The sequence below is a fragment of the Pleurodeles waltl genome, chromosome 4_2, assembly GCF_031143425.1.
Source record: "Pleurodeles waltl isolate 20211129_DDA chromosome 4_2, aPleWal1.hap1.20221129, whole genome shotgun sequence".
NCBI classification, from domain to species: Eukaryota; Metazoa; Chordata; class Amphibia; order Caudata; family Salamandridae; genus Pleurodeles; species Pleurodeles waltl.
The window spans coordinates 804953614-804978535 of record NC_090443.1 but is presented as its reverse complement, the minus strand read 5'-3'; positions in this window follow the sequence as shown (position 1 = coordinate 804978535).

Sequence of the window (24922 nt, the reverse complement as noted above, 5' to 3'; positions counted from 1 at the left end):
AACAGCGGCACGGAGGGCAACGGCCCCTGCAGGTCACAGTGTTGCACACAGCTACAACCCTTCTGTCGCCACAGTGACATACCAGGGGGATGGACCTGTCATCTCCACAGCCCCCACTTTGCATAAGGGGGTTGAGAGCAGTACCAACAAGGCAATGGTCCTCTTCAGGTCATACTATACACACTAACAAGTGGTTCTGTTGGATAATTTTGCAATTCATCATATGTAGGATGAACATAAAAAATATGGAGGTACTGTAAATATCAATATCAGTTACATTTATTAACAAATAAGCTGCTCCATACTTGACTGGTGAAGTAAAGTGCTTGGCAGTGCACCAAGAAAAAATATGTACAAAGATAGTTAATAAATTCAATGAGCCTGTCCAAGCTGTTCAAATCTATAATCTCTCAATAGTGGGCCAAGTGTGTTAGTTCATGTGTTGCCTAATGCCCTGAATAGTTTTGTACAGGATAAGTATAATATAATACTGCCACAAACACATATCTGCCAGTCCAAAGGTAAGTGGTAAAGTGTCGGTAGGAACACCCATACCGTCAAGCCAACAAAACATTCAATCTGTTACATTACACACGATTCTCTTGAATATCTGTGTCATGTGCTTACAGCTATCAAACTATACTGAAACAGTTTATCAATTCTCTGTAAGACTTAATACAATCTTGCAGAAGAATGAATAGCTCTGTTACATCTGACAGCTCGGTAGCTGGAAAAACTCTGTAGCTGGGAAAAAACTGTCACAGTGTTGTCTACACTCGGTTCTATTTCCCTAAACCAAAGTAGTCAGCTTAATAGGATCTATCGCAAAAGAGTATAAATCTTTCTGTAAGTCAGTTGTCTTTATAGTCACCTATAGTTCTCAACCTCAGCAATAAGGATCTGTGGCTCAAAGGGGCAGACTGGTTTTCTCTCAGTCTCTCTTGTCTCAGAAACAGGAGCCACAGCACCACACTGCCCTCACTGCTCTGCAACCCCCTTCTTGCTCTCTCTAGGACTCCCTGTATAAATATTTCATTGATACAATTTAAAAATATTCAGACAATGTTTCACGTTTAAACAATACATCTTCTTGTTGGATGGCAGGTTAGCTACAATTCTTACTTTCTCATCCGCATTAAGTATCTGAAAGAACAATTTTATATAAAAATATATACCACCCACGTAGGTGACACCAGTCATGCAATGTTAATATTTCTAGTTTTGGGGCATGGTTACTTTGAATAAATCTCAAAAGCAATTTAGTAGGTAGGGGGCAATGTAAGTAGTACAGCTTCTATTGTTTCAAAACAAGGTGTCATTGCATAGGTCAGAAAAAGATTATAAAAGAAACAATTAGAAGGAAAAAATGATGCCAGCCTAGCAAGTTTCGCTAGTCATGCAGCACGGGTTAAGCAAAGTTAAAAGCGTGCTTTTATGTTCAAGCAACAGCAGTTTCTGGGACTACCAGTTTATTCTTATCTTAATTATTGGTACTTATGATTCTTTCAATTCAAATTTTTTGTGGAGGCCTTATCATGCTCATCCAGCATATCCACCAAACAACATCTGTGTGCATAAAAATATGATGCAATTGGTATTAAAAAAAAGTTATCACCCTGTGATACGGTGGGTAAAATATCTCACACGATCGTGTAGGACTGCGTGCCAATTTATTGCATCACATTCAAATGTGTATGACAAACGGGAAGATGATCCAGTAATAACAGTAAGTCCTATGGGCTGATAGAACTAGAGCAATATACATTATTGGAGCTACACGCACCTTTATTTCAAATACGTGCTTCCACTCAGAGCGACCTTGAAATATGTGTGCGGTGTCTTATCGTCAAAAGATATTGAAGAAGCCCCTCGACGTATGCAAGCACACTTCCTGGTATGAAGAATAGGATACTTTCAAGATGGCCACATGTGTGTGTTTGCATTCTAGGCTTTAAAGAAAGGCATGAAACTGTGTAATACCGTATTCTAAATGAGAGAAAATATACTTACATGCACAACTTTCCTCTACCACCTGACAACATTAAACACTAAAATTTCAAAAGTCACCAGTGGTCTCCCTGAAAAGTGTGCTGTTTGTGTTTACTGAATGACAAATGCTGTCCGTTTCTTTATCAGTGTGAGCTGAGGGCATTCAGCCAAACATAAATGTTAAAATATACTGAATGTGAAAATATTTTCCATCATATCTGAACTGCATCGGAAATGTTCATTGTACAGTACAACAGAGTGGCTCCACATTGCCAATTTACGCAATCCCGAATAGGGGTAAATATACAATTCATAATGTTAACACGCGGTTGTTACAGGGCTGTGAAAGAATTTTGGGGCTGTGAAAATGTCTCCTGTTCTCCTATGGTTACATCGTAAAACAAGTGTTATAGAACAAAATGTCCATATGAATTGAATATTCATATTGATGTCACCATACTTTATAAATCATTTAATAACTTGGCTCAGTATGCACATTACAATATTTACATGTAAATCTTTTGAAACAATGATGAGTGAATTCGATAGTTTTAAGGTCGTGCACAATGCTAAAAATGTTACACCATACAACAAAAAGTATGTGAAACAGAAATTATGAAAACACTGTTATACTCATGGGCATGATAGAGCAAACATATTGACAATTACCAGCGCTCATCTGCACATTGTTACAAACCTTCTCTCATCACAATATGGCACCAAGGGTGATACCTGACATTTGGGGTTTATGATGGCACACACAGGCAGAATCCCAATGGGTGCAGCAGTTCAGATGGACTCAAATCTCACAATCCGCTCCTGGGATCAAGTCAGTGGGATCCTGACAAGACCTCACTCCTTCCCTTCTGGCAATTTCCTTCCCCTCACTGGGTCCTCTTGTCTTAAATCAGGAAGAAACTGGTGCTCCAGGTCAGTGTTCTTGATTCTACTGGGTGATGTCTTCTGAACCAGCATGGGAGATGTGCAGGTACCTGATCTCCATATTTGTGGATAGCCATATAACAGGTGCATTACTTCCTACAGCTGACAGGACTCCTGTGACCTTTGAGGCAAAGTATCCTGTTTGTCAAATTATAAATTAGACCCTCTGTTTCTCCCTCTTGTCCCATTCCACTTTCCCTGGGTCTTCTTTTAGCCCTCATGTTGTTAGTATCGTTTTGGTAATGGGGGTTGGACAAAATTTGAAAGCTTACATCGCTACCTTCGCACTTTTATTGCCAGGTTAGTGCATCTTGTCCTGTTTTTGGACAATTAACTTGAGGTACACACATGACAACATGCTACTCTACAGAGATATTAAGACAGAGCAACACTGCTAATAACTATTTTCAATGGCCATATCAATATAAAGGTACCTGCCTCTGGGATGATGCTGCCAGCAGTTCTTGTGCAGGAGATTCAGTGGAGTCCAGAAGTTGAACAATCTAATTCTCTGGTAGAACACGCTGCAGTTCAGTTGACTGAACTGCTTCACCATGGCCATTATGCTGTTATTTACAACCACGAATTCGCTGTAAAGGTATTCAATGAAGAATAATGTCAGAGTTTAATGCTAGCTGATGCCTCATCGTTGTGTAATGGCCTGGATTGTACCAACAAATATGCTTTCCAAGATCAAGTGTATCATTACAATATTGACAGATCTCTCTTGCATGATTAAGATCTGCACCATCCAAAATCCGAAAAGGACTGCCACACCCAGGACTCTGGCAGTCCAAAACAAGGGGGCTTGTCACAGATGGGGCCCTGCAGCCAACCTCCACCATGCAGCAGTTGTAAGTCACCCCCTTTCTCTAACTTACATACAAAACAAAAAACATATATTTTCCCCTTTTTTATACCATTAAAGTTGGTTCTGAGAAGAACCCCTGTTAAAAGACATGTTTGTGACCTTTATTTTTGAGGAGAACAGTCCTATTTTCAAGACAAAAAAATAATACAATAAAGGTATTCAAAACTGGGACACAATGATTTTTAATAGCTTTTAGTGTTCCTTAGATTGCCATAGCTGAACATCACAATTTTGCTCACCACAGCAGATTCCTATGTCTCACTGCAAACAGTGCGATCCCACATACTGTTAACAGGGATCAATGGCTCCCTGCTACTCGTGCAAAATGTCTTCCAGCATTTGATTTCAGAAGGAATGGCATACAACATGGTTGTAGAAGATGTACTAGTCTCTTCATTGTCCCACTTCCTTTTTTTTTTCTCCAATGAACTTCATTTCATGCTGTGCATTAAGATGTTTGTGCATCGATGACGTCCAAAAGCCGCATATTTCTCGGCTACCTCTGCTGAGCTTCTGAAAGCACACAGTTCATTTTACATACTCAGCTGTTTTTTTTCTCATTTGGTGGAATGTTGAAACTTTTTGCCAATAGATTCTGGGCGTTCTGCTCTCTGGGTACATCTTTTTGTTCTTCATTTCTTTCTTGTCCCTCTTTTTGTAGATTTCTTCTCTTTTATTGCTCTTATCCAAAAACCAAAGTGCAATGATCTGTGCAAATAAGTCAATGGACGAAATTGGAGTATTAGTTGGTGGGGTGGGGGAGGTAACCCATGTCAAATAATAATCACAGTTCTTGTCATGGTAAATCACCAAAGGTACTAAATAAACATGTGCTTGATTCAAAGCAGTCCGACTTAACTTCGAGGAAAATATTCTGTATTATTCTAAATAGGTATGGGATTTTTCTTGTATTGTGTTTTCTCTTTATTACTGTTTGTGTGCTGCATAAATATTTTACACATTGCCTCGCAGCAATGTTTGTGTTTTTCTAGAACAATTGTTGGGTGCCAATTAGCACAGTGCCATCTACATGGAGCCAGAAAATGACAAAGCCGTTTTCAATTTTTACAGGAAAGTCTTAAAACACAGGTGAGCAGATTTGGACTGGCAGTGGTGTTGTAGAGTGTTGCATATAACAAAGCTGCTCTCCACCTAAAACCTGGGAACTCCACATGGCTTCTACTCTTTCATGCATGATTTATGCAGCACTCTATACCTGAAAGGGCAATCTTTTGGCTTACTTTGGTTGCCCCCTTGTGTCTGCACAAAGATATACCTCTCTGACAAGCTCTAATAAGAGTGAACCATGTGTCAGGGATTGCTTTTATTTTTTCCAGGTTGGTTGATGTGGTATTTTGCCAATCCAAAGCTGCAATGGTAAAAGTCTTATGTCATTTTTCAAATGGGGATGGATGGCACTTTGCTAATCCTATGCTTAACAAATCTGATAGAAAAAAACAGTTTCTCCTGTTCTGGTGCATTGGTTAAGTTCGTGTTAGCTTAGTTTTAAGAGGAATGGGGAGGCAGTGGGCCTCACACTGGTTCAAGTTTGTATCTCAATTACCTTGGATTGCAGATCCTGACACACTGAGGAAAACAAAAAAGTGATGAGTGAATTGCTAGAACAAATCTAAGCCACTTATAATTGCTCTTGGTTGCAATCTAGTCTGCATAGTTTTTTTCCTCACTATGCCATCTCAGACGGGAACCGGCAAAGTTCAAATCAGTCTTGGTCTACTCCAGTAGATAATGACTAGCCAGAATTTGCCAGGCCATGTTTCTGCTGAACGCAAAAACATGCAATCTCAGACTAGTGTCCACGTATTTGGGCCTAGGATACAGATTAGGTAATGTGTCGCAGTGAGAATGGACCCATGTTTGAGCATGCCTGTGGGACTTGGGCCCACAAATCCATTCCTCACCACTGAAAACCAGTTTATGAAATTGGGTTGTTGGCTGACTGGGATGTGAGCCCTGGACAAGCCATAACCACAATCCCAGTAAGGCACAAACAAACCCCAAATTAGCTTGTGCCCTACCCCCTTGTAGCATGGCATAGAGCAGTCAAGAACATCTTGATGCCAAGAACATCACATCTCAGCAAATTCACATAGTATGTTTGGCACACAATCAGGAGATTTGGCAATACATATTGGTTCTACAGCAATAAAGGTTAATGTACTGAAGGTGAACATTTCAGATAAGGTTTTGCAAGCAGTGACATTAAATAAACTTCAAGTTGGTAATAAGCAACAAAGTATCCTATTGATTAGTGTTTATTTAAAGATACACAATCTATAATGGAAAAAGATGGTAAATGTTTCCTAAAACAACTAAATATGCTAATCCACATGTATCAGGGCCACGAAGTGGTTATCAAAGATGATTTCTATCTAATATTAATAAATAACACACAAAGTGCTTCCCAAACAATAAAATAACACTTGTTAGAAATGGGTTCTTTGGTTGACAGTCAAGTTACCGCCTGTTCAAGCAAGGACCCTCACTCTAGTCAGGGTAAAAGAGAATCGCCCTCAGCTAACCCCTGCATACCCCCTTAGTAGCTTGGCAGAGCAGTAGGCTTAACTTCAGGGTGCTAGGTGTAAAGTATTTGTACCAACACACACAGTAACTTAATTAAAACACTACAAAAGGACACAACACCATTTTAGAGAAATAGGAAATATTTATCTAAACAAAATAAGACCAAAACGACAAAAATCCGACATACACAAGTCAAGTTATGAATTTTTAAAGATTAAACAAAAAAATAGCGCTTAGAAGCACAAAATGCTTTGATGAGGTGTTAACATGGCGTTGTGACGGAGTCGTTCCCAACAAGCCGACACCAGCGGCGCGGGGCATGGAGTTGTGTAGACTCCCAAGTACAGCACCTTTGGTGAAGAGTGAAAACAAGTCGATGCGCGAAGTCAGGGAGCGCGGCGTCTGTGCGAAGCGTTGAATCCGTGCCCTTTGAGTGGCGTCGGTCACGGCGTGGTGCGGCGAGTTCCACGGAGTCGCGGACTTCAGCGGGGCTGCAGCGGCGTCGGGCCTGCGAAGGTCGTCGCGTTCCAGCGAAGATCACGGAGTCGGTTGCAGGCGGGTTCACCGGATTCAGTAGAGGCGTCAGTCCGAAGTCGTCCGAAGTCAATTTCCTTGGATTTCCACCAGCTTTCCTTTCAAGGGCCCAGGGACTGGATAGGGCACCACTTGTCAAAGCAGGAGTCTCTCCAGAGACTCCAGTTGCTGGCAGAGAGAAGTCTTTGCTGTCCCTGAGACTTCAAACAACAGGAGGCAAGCTCTAAATCAAGCCCTTGGATATTTCTTCACAAGATGGAAGGCACACAAAGTCCAGTCTTTGCCCTCTTGCTCTGGCAGAAGCAGCAACTGCAGGATAGCTCCACAAAGCACAGTCACAGGCAGGGCAGCACTTCTCCTCAGCTCTTCAGCTCTTCTCCAGGCGGGGGTTCCTCTTGTTTCCAGAAGTGTTCTAAAGTCAGTGGTTTTGGGTGCCCTTCTTAAACCCAATTTCTCCTTTGAAGTAGGCCTACTTCAAAGTAAAGTCTCTTTTAAATGTGAAATCCTGCCTTTCCCAGGCCAGGCCCCAGACACTCACCAGGGGGTCGGACAGGGCATTGTGTGAGGACAGGTGTGAGGTAAGTGACCACTCCTCCTCTCCCTCCTAGCACAGATGGCTCATCAAGAAATGCAGACTACACCCCAGCTCCTTTTGTGTCACTGTCTAGTGTGAGGTGCAACCAGCCCAACTGTCAAACTGACCCAGACAGGGAATCCACAAACAGGCAGAGTCACAGAAATGGTATAGGCAAGAAAATGCTCACTTTCTAAAAGTAGCATTTTTAAATGCACAATCTTAAAATCAACTTTACTAAAAGATGTATTTTTAAATTGTGAACTCAGAGACCCCAAACTCCACATGTCCATCCGCTCCCAAAGGGAATCTACACTTTAATCAGATTTAAAGGTAGCCCCCATGTTAACCCATGAGAGGGACAGGCCTTGCAAAAGTGAAAAACAAATTTAGCAATGTTTCACTGTCAGGACATGTAAAACACATTACTATATGTCCTACCTTAACCATACTCTGCACCCTGCCCTTGGGTCTGCCTAGGGCCTACCTTAGGGGTGCCTTACATGTAAGAAAAGGGACGGTTTAGGCCTGGCAAGTTGAATTTACAGTTAAAACTGCACACACAGACACTGCAGTGGCAGATCTGAGACATGATTACAGAGCTACTCGTGTGGGTTGCACAACCAGTGCTGCAGGGCCCCTAGTAGCATTTGATTTACAGGCCCTGGCACCTCTAGTGCACTTTACTAGAGACTCACCAGTAAACCAAATATTCCAATCATGGATAAACCAATAACATACAATTTACACAGAGAGCATATGCACTTTAGCACTGGTTAGCAGTGGTAAAGTGCTCAGAGTTCAAAAGCCAACAACAGCAGGTCAGAAAAAATAGGAGGCAGGAGGCAAAAAAACTGGGGATGACCCTGCAAAAAGGGCCATTTCCAACAACACTGGAAATAAAAAATCTTGAATATGTAAAACAAGATTTACAAGGCAAGGAAATACATGAGTTTCTAAGTATCTTTTCTCTAATCCTTGTTTCATGTTGTGAAAAGCTAAGTACAGCAGAATATAATACTCACTATTCAAATGGCAGAAGCACTATATCAAATTACACATACATGTCCTGATTCCTCTTCTCACAATGCCCAACCTAATTGTTGAAAGGCCTGAAACTGATCACAGCCTCACAGTAACCTCTGGATCTGTCAATCAAATATGCAGACCAGTTTGTGAGAATGAGAAAGGTTTACTTTGATAAAGAAAAATTCGATTGGAGGCCGACAGTATAGAGAGACTAATAAAATGGAAAATATCACAAAAAAAGCAACAAGCACATGAAATTTTTTCTTAAGACTTCTGAATCACGTATTTTAGTACACTATGCAGAGGTGATTGGTGGGTTGCAAAACCGTGATGGGTAAAGGGGACCCCAACTATAAGTTACTTTAACCCTAACAAAAAGGATGGTACATGCTGGAATTTAAACGTCTTAAAGCTGAGATCACAATAAAACAGATAGCATCAGAATTTAAGGAGAAGTTAGCCCAACTAATATCAGAATTTAGGAATGGGCTGTGGAACCCAAAACGAAAAGAGACCCCAAGGTAACTTGTCTACAAAATTGCTAAGTTAACAAATCAAAGGGAATTTCGGAGCTACATAACCAGATTAGATGAAAATACAAACAATGTTACAGAAAAAGGGATGTTTAGACAGAATATCGGAAACAGAAATATCATGGGCCATAATATTGTGTCAAGAATATCGAGGACAAAAATATTATGAAAGTAATAGGCTTTACCATATATAACTCCACATATATGTTCCTTGACGATACATATATATATATATATATATATATATATATATATATATATATATACACAGAAGGTAGGTAGATGTGGAGGTAAGAATGGTAAATCTATACTTACCTATTTGCATCTACAATCTCAATACCTGGTCTTCACTATTTTTGACACAATATTATGTCCACACAATATTTCTGTTTCCAATATTCTGTCAGTGATCTGAAAATAGAGTAAGAACATCTGAATTGGAGAAGCATATTCAACAAATTTACACCTACAATAATAGTGATCTGGCATGCATATGGGTCTTAGGAATAGATGACAATTAGCCAGATAATTTTATTAAGAATGGCAGTCTGAAGAGTTTTGATTTATGCTGTAAAATCAAATGCATTGAGCACCTTATTAGCCTTATGATAGGGTAGATCTGACAGTGCTCCGCGGCAAAGCAGAATTCCCAGCTGCTTGTGTAAAGCAGACATTGACTACTGGAAGACCTGATTATCTCCCTTAAATAGAGCGTGTTTCCAGCTATCAACTACAATGGAATCTTGGCGTGAATCAATTCTATGTCCCTTTTTTAAAAAGGGCAATAGGACAGACCCATCTTGTTATCGTTTGATAGACGCCAATGGAAAAGCCTATGCCAGGATCCTATGTAAGGAATTAGTATCTGGATAGAAAAGAAGCAAATAATCCCATTCTTCCAGACGGGCTTCAGATCGAACTGTGATACCACCGCTAATATTGTTACACTTGAAGCAATGTGCAATTTCAAAGAAAATTGGTCCATATTTTGCATGTTTCATAGGTTTCACAGCCATCTTTAGCAGTTTAGATTGTCACATCCTTAGGAACACACTAGTGGCTTTGGGTGTCCCAGACCGTCTACTAAAGGCAATTAGCTCATTACACTAATGGAGGGCTTAAACAAGGATATGTATTGTCCCTGGTGGAGCGGGGATATCAGTTAAGTATCGATTTATGAGGTAAAGCTTACCAACTCATCAGATAGAGATCCCAGTATCTCAGGCCAATTGACCTTTGAGGCAAGATGAGATTAACTAGGAGCTGTACATCAATCACATTAACATCTCGATTTCAAGTATTGTTTTAGTAGCAACTCAAAAGGGTGATGGGCGGAGTGCTAAACAATGCAAACACCCACCCCCAGTCACAGATCTGTGTTTAATCCATCATTCTTTTGCTCACCATGCCACCCCAGTTTGGACCCAGCCATATGAAAATCAGTCTTGACCCTGTTCCTCATGGGAATAGTCCAGCCCGAACTGCCAGGCCAGGTCCTCCCTGGACCTGATACAGGTATCCTGGGACCGGTTTCAGGGTATCACATTTCATCAGCCAGGCTAGTTTGAATCCAGTGACACTGTGAGCATGGGACCCACGTCTGGGCATACCCTTCCCACTCAGGGCAAATTTAGCAACACAAAAGGATGATGAACGGAGTGCTGAACAATGCAAACACCCACCACCAGTCACAGATCTGGGTTTAATCCATCTTTCTTTTGCTCACCATGTCACCCCAGTTTGGACCCAGCCATATGCAAATCAGTCTTGACCCTGTTCCTCGTGTGAACAGCCCAGCCCGAACTGCCAGGCCAGGTCCTCCTTGGACCAGAAACAAGCATCCTGGGACCGATTTCAGGGTATCACCCTTCATCAGCCAGGCTAGCTTGAATCCATTGACACAGTGAGCATGGGACCCACATTTGGGCATACCCTTCCCACCAAGGGCAACTTTAGCTACACAAAAGGATGATGGACGGAGTGCTTAACAATGCAAACACCCACCACAGGTCACAGATCTGGGTTTAATCCATTGTTCTCTTGCTTAGTAGTTCATCTTTACTGAAATCAGGGGATGTTAACATCAATTTCAATCATAAATCAATAAGTCAAAATATGCAACGAATTTATTAGATTAAAGTGCATTAAGCATATTCCAAGAAGGATATTGTCCCTATTCTGAGATTAAAAGTATATTTGGGGAGAACGAGAAAAAGGTACCAGTCAGAACCCATAAAAAGCTCCAAATAGGGAGGTTAAAACAGAAAGCTTCAGAGTCAAATATCAGTTATCAATCAATGCAGAACTTCCAATAAAGAGATACTCAAGAAACTCAGTAGAGTCTCTGAGCAGCATAGATTCGGGCAGGGAAAGTGAAATGAAGCAGAATGAGGCTGAGTGACAGAGTGTCAGAGTGTCTGTCCTACTCTACAAATATGCACTGATTGTCAAGCACTAACCTGTTCGTCAGACAGAGACACAATACTGACCCAAGTTGCTTATTCCCAACTCCACCTAGACGTTGCGTGCCTCCCACTTGTACGTGATCGGCACAGGAACGTTCCTTGGAAAAGGGGATGGATGAGAAAGAGAGAGAAACACAGACATCGCCTGGCAGGATCAGGATGGCTAGCAGTGGTCTACAAAGAGGAGATATCTCCTATGATGAATTAAACATTAGTCAAATAACACTTTTCAAGTAACCAATATACTAAAACTACTCTTGGTCAATTCCCACAAACTAGATGTACCTGTCAGAGTCCCCTTTCTTGCTTTTGATGGCTCTCCCCTCTCTCTAGGGATCTTCAAGAAACAGTATGGAACCTTCATCCAGACACAATGTTTAGCCTTCTATATTATATACATGTATTCCCACCTTGCTCCCAAATCAATGTGGCCCCACTGGAAGACCTACCTAAAGTGTTCCAGAAACTCAGTGTACGTCTTGCTTGTTGTGTCTTGATGAGACTTTCTGAAACACAGTCACACTCATAATCATAGACATATATAGGTGATACAGAATGAAAATCAATTCTTAAGTATTTTGATTTCTCAAATATTCAGGGACTAATCAGCGCAGAGCATTAGAATTGGAAAGAACACAGTTCAGTGTATTAACCACACTGAGAGCATAGGTTTAATATACTAAAGCTCACTTTCGTATGTAATTGGTGTCCTCGCTGTCACATCACATTGACAATTGAACGTGGAAATAACAGACCATTTTTTAAACTAGTGTGTGCCAAGCACTTAGGGGGTCATTCCGACCCTGGCGGTCATAGACCGCCAGGGCCGGGGACCGCGGATGCACCGCCAACAGGCTGGTGGTGCATCCAGGCCAATTTTGACCGCGGCAGTAAAGCTGCGGTCAGAAAAGGGAAACCGGCGGTTTCCCGCCGGTTTTCCCCTGGCCTGAAGAATCCTCCATGGCGGCGCTGCCTGGGATTCAGACCCCCTTCCCGCCAGCCTGGTTCTGGTGGTTTTGACCGCCAGAACCTGGCTGGCGGGAACGGGTGTCGTGGGGCCCCTGGGGGCCCCTGCAGGGCCAATGGCATGGGCACTGCAGGGGCCCCCTAACAGGGCCCCACAAAGATTTTCAGTGTCTGCATAGCAGACACTGAAAATCGCGACGGGTGCAACTGCACCCGTCGCACTCTTTCCACTCCGCCGGCTCCATTCGGAGCCAGCATCCTCGTGGAAGGGGGTTTCCCGCTGGGCGGGCGGGCGGCCTTCTGGTGGTCACCCGCCAGCCCAGCGGGAAACTCAGAATGACCGCCGCGGTCTTTTGACCGCGGTACGGTCTTCTGGCGGTTCCCGCTTGAATGACCCCCTTAGTGTTCTTTAACGTAGGCAATGATTAGTATCACAAAAATGCGATATAAAACTCAACTATAACAAACATGTTCTTAGTACATCATTAAAATAAAAATTGTTCAACACACACTCAAGTCTGTGCTGTCATTGCAAGCTAACAACAATGAGCGTTATTATTCGGCAGGCGACAAGTATTCAAGTAACTAAGGACACTGATAATATGTCCTTCTAATGCGTGCTGCCCGTCTGAACATCCGGCAATCAACTATCAAAGGTAACTGGTAAGAAGCCTTTCAAGCACATGCAGCGCATTACCGCCTTTCATGATACTAATCTGCTTGATCTCTTCTTTCTAGGATCAGCATCAGTGATGCTGGGCTGTGGAATAGACAATCCAGGAACAAGTATGGAGGAGCAGAGAATCCCACTTTGCATCTGAAGACCTTTGATAGCAAGCAATCACCTCAAGACTGGTGTGGCTTTAAATACCTGCTGCACCTGGCCACACCCAGTCTGAGTCATGAAGATGCCACAAGCTCAGGCAACAAGTTGACACATGCCACAGATTCCTACAGGAGTTCTAAAAAAAGCATTGGCTCAAGTAAACATTTTTCAAAGGCAACAACAAGCATTGGTCCATGCAAGAGCAGGTGATTTGCTTTAGGGGCACATTTTACTAAACATAAAAAGTGGGTTCTGGAGCATATTCATTTTTGAAGGCCCGACACTAATAAAAATAGCAAAATCCAAGCTTTTGCAACATTTTTCTTCTTCTTTCTCCAGTCAGCCAATCAGCCAATCAGCTTTCAAAGTCTTCATGAGAACAGGAATATTTTGTGATCTCACCAGGAAACAATAGCCCACAAATAGCAATGTTTAAGTAAATCAGTTTTATCACCTACTTTGTATTAATCCACAAGGGTTCTCCTTAAATACTTTCCTTAGGAAAACTGCAGTTTTATGTCTGAACTTCTAAATCACATCACAAGCTACTTATTCATTCTCTCTACTAATAGGCATATTTACAAGCCCATCGCACCGCCAATGCATCACTTTTTTTTTTACTGCTCTGGTGGCACAGACTGCATACCCATATCTACTAGCCCACGCAAAGCCACTTTGCATGGCTTTTCATGGCCTCGCAGGTATGGTATAAGGCAATGCAGCCCAAGTCACTGCTTTGCCTTATACTGCCTCAGGGGGGCTATCCATGGGCATTGCATTGGGTTTCCCTATGCAACATCCATGGGTCTTGACGCATTCCCAGATTTACGAGGCAAAGTAAACCTGGGAATGCATCGAAACCTTGTGTGCCCACAGGGCAGGCTCAATTAAGAGAATTATCTTAATTTTTCCTAGTTTTTTTCCTTTTTCTCTGTGTGCTACATACAACACCTCCATTGATTGTTTTTGGGCAGAAAGGTGTCCCTGCCTGCACAAAAACAATCCTACATGCAATGCAGGCACTCTTGCACACTCGTGGAAGGGTGCTTGCCTTTTCACTAGGCAGCAAATTGTGCATTAGGACAGGGGGAAAGGACAGACATGCACCGTATTTTGAAAATATGGCATATTTCTGCCCTTTCACTGTGGCACAAGGCAGCGCAGCAAGGTTATTCATTGCTCTGCCCTGCACACTTTGTGGTAAGAAACCCATTGTCTTTGTATCTTTAGAAACATTTTGCAGAGTTAAATTCAACAAAAACATTTTAATACATGATTCTAAGCTATGAAAAGCATGCCTATGTGAAGGGCAAAACTAACTTCTTTTACATTGTTGTTGCTTTCACAACATGTCAGCTCGTCAGAAAGTAAGCATTTCATATTCTTAACTTAGGTCAGCTTTGCGGAAAATGCTGATTCAGTTATACAAGCCTAATATATGTAAATGTGGCAGTCTACTGCATTTACTTGAATTTAAAAGCATTACTTTTTGTCTAAGGCCTACATGTTAATTCTGCATGTTATTGCATTCATTTTAAAAAATTTAAAATACTACATCAACCTCCCCCTCTGATTGTTTCTAACCATGACAAATTCTTCACAGATAAATCTTTAGAGATCACTCTCACCTTCAGTTGAGTCTTTTCTCCTTCTTTTTAAACTCTCAGATTTTTCAACCTTTATATTCTTTACTGATGTAATCATTTAATTCGAACTTTCTCTTTATCTGTCTGTTTCTCTCTTAGTTCTTTCTCATGTCAAGATAACATTTGGTAGCTTTGTTAAATCCTAATGAAGTCAGGAAGCAAACAACAAATATTAGTATGGGTTCTACTATTGCTCTGAGAATTCTTCCTCCAGCTGTTGTCACCCAATTGCCAATGGCAGAAACCCCTTCCCAAAACATTCTAAAACAATTGTAGTTTCTAATGATTCTAATTCAGGTTCTAGGTCAGTTATGATTTTGGTGTATGCTAAAATGTTCTTACTTCAATCAGGAGTATATGTGCAGCAATGTTGAGCTGTCAGCATCTTGCTACTCCACCTTATTCCGTGAGTACAATTTCTAATGCTAATCAAATTTGCACAACCATTGATCTAACAGATATCAATTCTGTGTTAACCACTAATAAAGCTAAATAAGTAATAGTTGCTACTTTGTCCACTACTATTGATAGCCTTCTAATCTTTTCATCATTTAAAATCACCCCTACTGGTGAGATAATTGAACCAAAAATATATCTCACTAACTATCTTCCTTCCTTAATAATGTGTGTATGTCTGTGTGCTGGTGTCATTGTCAAAGCATATATACTACATAAATGATACATCTTTGGCAAAAGCAAAGCTAAATATCAAATATTCTCCCAATCAGTAGGTAATCTGAAATAAGTATCTTGTCCACAGATGAAATAAACTCCTGGAATAACTGATTTGTTTTCTTGTAAAATGTGCCATGAACCTCCTGACAATTAAAATGTATGTTCACAATTACTATTTCCTACAGGTTTCTTTTTAAGTTGGTTTCTTCTTCTGAAAACACATATTTTCCCTTTTGTCTTCTGCCTAAATTCAATTTTGGATAAATCATTCTCTTTCTATAATCATCTACTTCCTTTCTCCAAACAGTTTTTAAAACATCTTCATTTTTATTTTGTGCTGTGTGAAATGTGTGATCTTGTTTCTCGTAACATCATGAAAAAATATCTTCTCAAAGGGTCTCATTACACGAGTCAGCTTGTTTGTGTTGCCTTAACAGTGTCAACAGGAAGGAAAGGTCTAAAGAAATGCCAAGCTCTTTCCATTTCTTTTGCCTTTGGATGTAAATTCATGCTCTTCTGTAAAGTTACTTTTTAAATAATCATGTCAAAGTTAGAATAATAAGATTCAAAGTGTTCTTGCCTATACAGTAAGCTAAGCAAAATACTACATGTAATGGCATATGACAAAGGTATGTTACTCTTCGGTAGCTGATGAAGGTAAGTACGCAGACACATAACAGTCCTTTGTGTCTAAAGCTTGTGTGTATTCTTCAACTAATCTAGAATAAACATTTGTTGTGTAATCTCCTTTCATGTAGTCTATAAATGAAGCTTTCAGTTTATTCTCATCAATGTCTTGTGCAGATATCATGTTAGTTAATACAAATACAGATTCCTCTTTCTCTGGTGTGAAGACACTAATTATAATGCTATGGCTACTAATACCACTACTAAAAAGTAATCATAATCTTGTATCTAGCTCTGGTTAGGAGACACATGCTTTTCTACAGTCATATCTTTTCAAATGGTTAGCATAGCTGCAAACAATGTCAATAATTCATTTTTACGTTAGCTTTTGCACAAACAGCCTTTTAACTTTTTCTTTCTTTTACAGTTGGTTCTTTCAGCTTTATTTACAGCAATCTTAGCATAGTCATCCTCAACCCAACTCTGTCTTCATCTAACCAGCTATCCCTACCCATCTACTGCGGCCTTAGGTCTAGGGAAATCTTTTTTATTCTTTTTGTTTAGCACAGATCAGTTTTTATTTTAATCTACTGCGGTTCTCATTCAAAAAAGTTTTTAGACTACTTTTGATTATTTCAGAAATCTTTTGCAGCAGCTTTTTCCAATTACAAACTCAATATTACATCAAGGTGGTTCCGGCAGCACTTTATTCAAATTAAAACAAATCTGATATTGGGACATTTAGCATTTGATTTATGTAGTAAGTCCATTCAGGTGCTGAATACCACATACAAAGTAGTCTCTCTCTTTTTGATCTCCTGGGTGTCTGTTGATCTTCTCCGTCTGTGCCACTTATACAGCTTGTCTCTGTCTCTTCAGTGAGTGTTTGTGGTATGCGATCAGCTGACACTCTTGATCTCAATTTCTTTTGACCATAGGTTCTTGGCCATTCAGAATTGTAATTGACTTTTCTTGTTCCAGTATTTGTCCCTTCACCCGGATCTTCTAGTTGTTCTTGTGATGGCTTAACTGTCACTTCAGGTTGAACTCTTGTTTCACTTTCTTCTTCACCATAGACTCCAATACCACTTTGCGAGATATCAGGAATCTGGACTGATAAAACTCGTGTAGTTCCTAACCCCTTTTTCCTCCTTGCTGTTGTGCCTCTTGCGATATTGCTCCTTGTTCTTGTACAGCTTACGGTGGTACTGTCACAAGTGCTGTTGGTTCTGGCTCAAAGAACACTATTTCTTCATATGAATCGCTGGTTGTCTGTGTATGAGACGCATGCACACAGTTTGGTATTCCGGCACATTTAACATTTGGGATTAAAATCACCTGGTACGGGCCTTTCCTCCTCAGCTCCAGACAAGAATTCCTTACATGTTTCTTTATCAGCACCCATCACTGGGGTTGAGGTCATGGCACTGCTCTTGATGCAGATTTGCAGTGACAGCTTCAACTTGTCGAGAAACAGAATGCACCACATCAGCCAATCCTTTGCAGTAATCGCGTATCATGTCATCTGTTATATCCACAGATGCATTTGCAGGTTCAGCAGGCAATCTCATCGCATGCCTCATCAAAATTTCATGCAGTAACAATCCTGTCTTCCTGTCAGGTGTACTTCAAAGGCTCGTCAAGTCCAAGGTCATAGCATCAGATCATTTCAGTGAAGCGGATGAACAAACTTCCACCAACCGGGACATTGAGCTGCTCAAGAATCCCAGATGCCTCTGGACAATAGCAACAATGTAATTTCTGCTCCACGTGTAATGCTGCACACAACATTCTAAGGACCTTAGTTTAGTTTATTCGGTCTGAAATTAGACCATTAAAAAGCATGAAAAAAAACCATACATACAGCAAAATACAAAAATCACAATCATCCCGGAAAGGGAAAAACAGTAACACATTATACAGTACTTGTCCAACTAACCAAATGTTAAATTGAACTCCTCAGTTGGTGTCTCCTAGCTATAGAATACCAATTTCCAGGACATTTAAAAAGGGGCAGGTGGTATACCAAATCTTTCCTAATGTTGCCTGTAAAAACTGTTCTAGAACAGATTATATTTAAAAAGTAGTTCCTAAAACTTCATAAAATACTTCAAACTTGTGAGAATTAAAAACCAGACATTTAAAAGGTAAAGTAAGGTTTGCTTCATGTCATAAGTAAATTGTTCGGGGGAATTAATCTTACCATTTGCAAGGTGCTACATACTTGAGGTATTATGGATCGGTTTAGAACAAATAGTATACCAAATCAGTACTATACCTATAAAAACTGTTCTAGAGCTAGTTATACATAAAAAGGATTTATAATACTACATACAATGCTACGTACTTATGAAAATTAAAAACCAAACATTTAAAAAGGTAACATGGAATTAGTCTCATGTCTTAAATAAGTTGATCAGGGGAGTTAAATCTAACATTTACAGAATACTATGGGGGTCATTCTGACTCCCGCCGGGCGCGGTCACCGCGCGTCCGGCGGGAGCCGCCAAAATACCGTACCGCGGTCGGAAGACCGCGGCGGGTATTTTTAGTTTTCCCCTGGGCTGGCGGGCGGCCTTCAAAAGGCCGCCCGCCAGCCCAGGGGAAAACGACCTTCCCACCATGAAGCCGGCTCGTAATCGAGCCAGCGGAGTGGGAAGGTGCGACGGGTGCTACTGCACCCGTCGCATATTTCACTGTCTGCTATGCAGACAGTGAAATACAAGCGGGGCCCTCTTACAGGGGCCCCTGCAGTGCCCATGCCATTGGCATGGGCACTGCAGGGGCCCCCAGGGGCCCCGCGACACCCCCTACCGCCATCCTGTTCCTGGCGGGCGAACCGCCAGGAACAGGATGGCGGTAGGGGGTGTCAGAATCCCCAAGGCGGCGCAGCATGCTGCGCCGCCTTGGAGGATTCTGACGGGCAGCGGACAACCGGCGGGAGACCGCCGGTTTTCCTGCACTGACCGCGGCCAAAGCGCCGCGGTCAGAATGCCCTGCGGGGCACCGCTGGTCTGTCGGCGGTGCTCCCGCCGACCCTGGCCCCGGCGGTCTGAGACTGCCGGGGTCAGAATGACCCCCTATATGCTAAGATACTGTGAATCAGTCGCTAAAAACACAGGCAAGAGTAAAATCTGGTATCATAGGTAGGTCAACACAGATAATTTTATATGAATTCCCTAGCTGCCTAAAAATCCTCGTCCGCTAGCTGATGGACCTCTCTTCAGCCAGTAGTCTAGGGTCTAAAATAATCCTGCTACGAATTGTCCATGCTGCTGACAAGTATTTAGAAACAGAGCTTACTATCAATGTGGAAGTGTCATATTTACATAGTCTGAGGGCATTAGTTCGATTTTGTAATAACAATACCTTACACAAGGGAATGATCCACCTTCCTCTAGGACGTTTATACAGGGGGCAGAAAAATAGAACATGCTCAGGAGTTTCCTTGCATGAGTGACAGTTTATGCAATTGTCAGACATAGGACTGTTAGTCGGCCAGCGGGCCGTGAAGCTGTTCACTGCTAATGTTCCGTACCTGAGCTGAAGAAATAAGGCTCGGGCACGTGCTGGTATGGGGAGGTCCAGGAAACTTTCGGGCCGAGGTTCGTGTTTAACCAGCAGAAACTCTGCTGTCAGCCGGCCTTGCCCTTTGCGATGGAAAGACTCCTCGTGGATTTTTCCCCAATATCGTTCTTTAATCAGCAGTCTAGCATTAGCAGGGATCATCTCAGGATTTTCCCAGTAATGGGTGAAGCCCAACTTAACCCAGGCAGATTTCATCTCCCTCAGCCAACAAACTTTTTCCCATCCCCGGAATGGTGGTATAAGATCTTTAATTGCTGTTCTGAAGGGCTCAAGTTCTTCCGTTTTCCAAAGTCGGACCCAGTATAGAAGAGGCGTTAAACTAGCTGTATCTTTAATGCTATTTATGCCCAGGTCCAATCTTAGAGGAATCATCGGTGTGCCCTTCCCCAACCTAGATATATGTCTGAATTTTTTTTTTCCATTGGTTTGGAGGGTATCCAATTGTCTGTGTGACCCCCAAGGACCTTATTATTGAAACGAGTCCCCCTATCTAAGTCCAGAGAAACCAGCATTCCATACCTGGGTATTAACTCTCTCAAAAGCAGTTTAGATCTAGTGAGACTGTAATTTCTCCTTGGTGGGTAGGATTCTACCCATCAAGCAAAGATACACACTAGCGCTAAGACATATTTCAGCCCATTACAAACAGGCATATCAATAAAGTCCATCTTCATCCTGTTGAAAGGACCACCTGATCTCCGTACCTGAGTCAGTGTGACTGATGTTCATTTCCCTACGTTCATCTGTTGGCACGTTACATATCATTGGCAAAATTCTTCTGCAAACATACCCGATCTTGGGTTAAACCAGTTTAGTCTAAATAATCTCACCATTGTGTCCCTCCCTAAATGTGTGGGGACATGGAAATGTTGTGTCATGGGGGACAATAAACTGTCTGGTAACACTGGTCTTTCATCTGCTGAAATCCTAATGTATTTTGCGTGTTTCCCATATCCTGATCTGATCCAACCCTGCTGTTGTGCTTCTGAAACATTTTTATGCAGTCTTTTGAGGGTTTCTCATGTATCAGCTATGGACATCAACATTGAAAAGACAGTTCCTGCCTGAAATTTATCTGGGTATACTCCATTAAATGTGCATTTTTTGTTCATTGGTATGTGAGTATACGTATGCTATAAAATGAAACACAATACGAGCACGGAAACTTGAGATTGCTTCAAAAAATAACAAACTGTCTTTGTTTTGGTGCTAAAAGTATGTACACCAGCATGTATAATGTATGAGAAACTGCAATGCTTCTAGCAATCTCTTTACATCTTCTCCATTTCTTATAGGTGAGTCAGTTGAAGTCATGAAGCTTCCTTGTGACCATACCTCTCCAAAATCATGGACCACACCAAAGCCATACTGTTTATCTGTAAATATAGTCACTCTCATTTGAGCTATTAGACTGCAAGCTCTGATAAGGGAAATCAGTTCTGCAACTTGTGCTGAGGTAATACGTCAAAACCATGAAGCTTCTACAACTTCTTGAATTGTACAGACAACATAAGCTGCTCTTAGGACACCTTCATTGTTTCTCAGACATGAGCCACCCATGAAAATGACCTAATCAGGCTCATCTTTTATATCTTACCATAGCTTGGTGCATAAATCCATGACATCTATAAAATCATGCTCAAAATCATCATTATTTACGTCAGTTTCTGGCAAAAGTAGCAAAGTGGGTGGGTTTAAAATCTGACAGTACTTTAAAATAATCTTTTCTGATGCAAGGATTTGCTACTCATATTTTGTAAGGCTGGAATTTGTTATATACTGTATTTTTGTTCTGGTAAGCTGAATCTCTACAGAGTGACGGACTATAACATTTAAAGGATTTCCCATCACCATGCTTTCTCACCTCTCTATGCTGACACCAACAGCTGCCCCAGATTTTAGACAACCAGACAGCCCTGCAGGTACAGGGTCAAGGGTAGTTGATAAGTATGCCACGCGTCTTCTCAAATCACCATGTATTTGAGAAAGCACTGAGAGAGCTCAGCCCTCCCTCTCTCTGCAAAATAATGTGAACATCTTACTGTATTCCTGCAATCCTAAGGCTAGGGCTCGGCAGAGACTTTCTCTCAGCTCTCAGAAAGCTTTCAAGCATTCATTGTTCCATTGAAGCAGACTAGGCAGATCTTTGTGTGTCGGCCTTAGAAAAGGCTTAGCCATTAGGGAAACATTTGGTATCCACTGTCTACAGTAGCCAACCATTCCCAGGAACATTCTGACTTCTCTCTGTGTTTTAGGTTGACTCATCCTCAATATTGTCTCAATTTGTCCCTGTGATACCTTTCTTGTTCCTTTTTGCAAGGATATGGCCCAAGTATTAGACTTCTTTTTGACAGTATTGCAGTTTGCTCTGACACTTTTGCTCCCATTATAAGTTTGTCAGGCGGAAAAGGCCATCCGCCAAACTCCTGTGGTCAGGTCACCACCAGTGCAGTGACCTTCCAACTGCCCCTATTACAAGTTTCCTGCTGGGTCAGCGGGCGGAAACAGCCCACAACATTTACGCTGGCTCATAATCGAGCCAGCGGCAATGTTGCGGTGCGTAGCGTGCTATAGCACCCGTCGCGCTTCCCACTGTCTGCTAAGCAGACAGTGAAAAGCATGACAGGACTGTCCATGGGGGCCCTGCACTGCCCATGCCAAGTGCATGGGCAGAGCAGGGACCCACGTGGGGCTTCCTGCACCCTGTTTCCACCAGCTTTTCCCTGGTGATGCAACCGCCATGTGAAAGCTGGCAGGGAGGGGAGTCGTAATGCCCAGGGCATTGCAGTGCCACCCTGGTGAGTTAGGACCGCAAGCACCGCCAGTCCCTCCAGTGGAGGGAAACTGGCGGTGCTTACGGTCCGACTGTGGCTGATCCGCCATGGTCATAATGTGGGGGTCTGACTGCCGCCAAAGCCGTCGGACCACCGCTTTGGCAGCGGTCAGACCGCCACTGCGGGTCTGGAGGTCCTAGGACCGTCAGACTCGTAATGAGGGACTTTATGTCCATTCTTAGCTGTGTGATTGAGCAAAGCAATAATATCTTGCTTGTTGTTTCCTCATATCAATGACACTAATAAATGCCCAGCCCTCCCACTTGGTATTATTCCTGCTACTGTTTCTGTTGTCAAATTGGATGGTGGTGTTCCTGGAAAAACGACATTGAACTTCGCTGTGAAACGGACAGGTTCTACACCTTTGATTAGTCCAGTGTAATTTCCTGTAAAGTCCCATGCTTCTGGGTTCACAGTTTTTCTCAGATCAGGGGGCAACTTCTCTGTTGTTCCCACTGGATACAGTCCTGCAGCTTCTTTTTGGCCCAACTTAAACTTCACATCCTCATCATGTGTCTGAAACTCAACTCCATTCTGTCAGGGTTCCAGCACTCGCAACAGCATGTCCCTATAACGCGCAACTTGTATGCTAAGATCCCTGGAGCCTTTTTCCTTTAAAAGAGTGGCCTTCCCTCCCCAGGGTTTATGAAGTGCTTCACTAAAGGAATTATTACATGTGCATATATACAACTTATTGCCATAACATCCTAGGTGGCAGTGGTAAGCTTATAATGTACTCCTGAGTTCACTGTTTTGCTGTTTATGTAAAAATCCCTGGTGGTAGTAGTGGAACAGCAATACAGAACTCTGCATGGTTTAGAAATAATAAGCCAGTTTCCACATGACTTGCACGAGTGCTTGCAATCGTGTTACATCGGCCACTCCCAGCTGCACCCAGTCACTCAAGCACATGCTCCACTGCCTCACATGCTTCAGGTGGCCTTGTGAGCAAGCGGCCATAAAAGCCACTCACACACACAAGACAGTGCTTGGCCTTGTCGAATCTCCTCCACTTGGCTGCTCCTGGCTCCCACTTCTCCTGACTTTCGTGACAATTCCCACTAGGCCTCCTCAACTCCAGCCTGCAAGAGAAAAGACTAAGAACAACAAAGACATGAATAAGGTTTGATGCAAATGCAAAGCGCTGTGCGCCACCCACATGATCACTATCGCTAGCGCTACAGAGACTACCATTTACAAAGAAAGGCCTTGGCTGTTGGCATTAGAATTGCAATTGCTAGTACTACAGAGAATCATAATTACAACAAAAGGGCTTGGTTGTTAGCAATATAATCGGAGTAGTTAGACTACAAACATACCAAAACAGACTGGCATGTGTAAACAAAGACTTTTATCACACAGCATGAAAGACAACACACTGATTTAAAAACTGCAAACTTGTGGCATTTGAGACATTTGACAAAAAAAGAACTTATACCAATCATTGGGATTAATACTGGTCAATATATTTAAATTAAGGACTAGTGTTCTGCTTGTGAACCCTTGTTCCCTTATGCCATGATTCATAATACAAGAGAGTGTTTGGTGGTAAAAGCTCAGCTTCTCTTGTTGTAAATCATAGCACTGTTCAATCAATGTTGCTATGTTCCATGAATATCCCATGAATGTGAACCTTGTGTAGAACAGGGAATATATCCTATTTGCTATCCGGTGTGTTCTGGGTGAGACTACAGAGCAACTCTGGGATAATGTGTAATATTTGTACTTTCAAATGGACATAGAGACTGCTACTTATTTTGCCACAACATTCTGGGGTGCTGAAAGCAGTTGAGCAGTCATCAGGGCTGAGGCAGCAGCACACTGACCAGGTGAAAACGATCCGACTGCAACATCTATGTCTCTTGTCAATCCCATTCCCCGCTTACCCTCTGGTACTTGTGTCATCGCAGAGTCTCTCCTCTAATACTGAGATTAGTACTCAAGTTGAGAGGGGGTCCAAAATTGCTCCATTGAAACCACCTGGAATTCACCTTGAACATTGACCGGGTCTGAATTGGCACTAGCATTTGCTGAACGGGTACATTCTGCATCTGCAAACATACATCAGTGGAGCAAAAAACAAACATATCTTAGTAATCAGTATCCCAATTATTATTTCTTTTAAGTGTCCATACATGCATTCTTCATTCCTTAGTACTCTTGATCTTTTTCTGACTGGAATGTGACAACATTGCGATTTAGCTGAAAAAGCCCTGTAGAGGATGAAAAATGTGTCGGCTGTGAATAGGCTGTGAACATTAATGAGGAACCAACTGTTC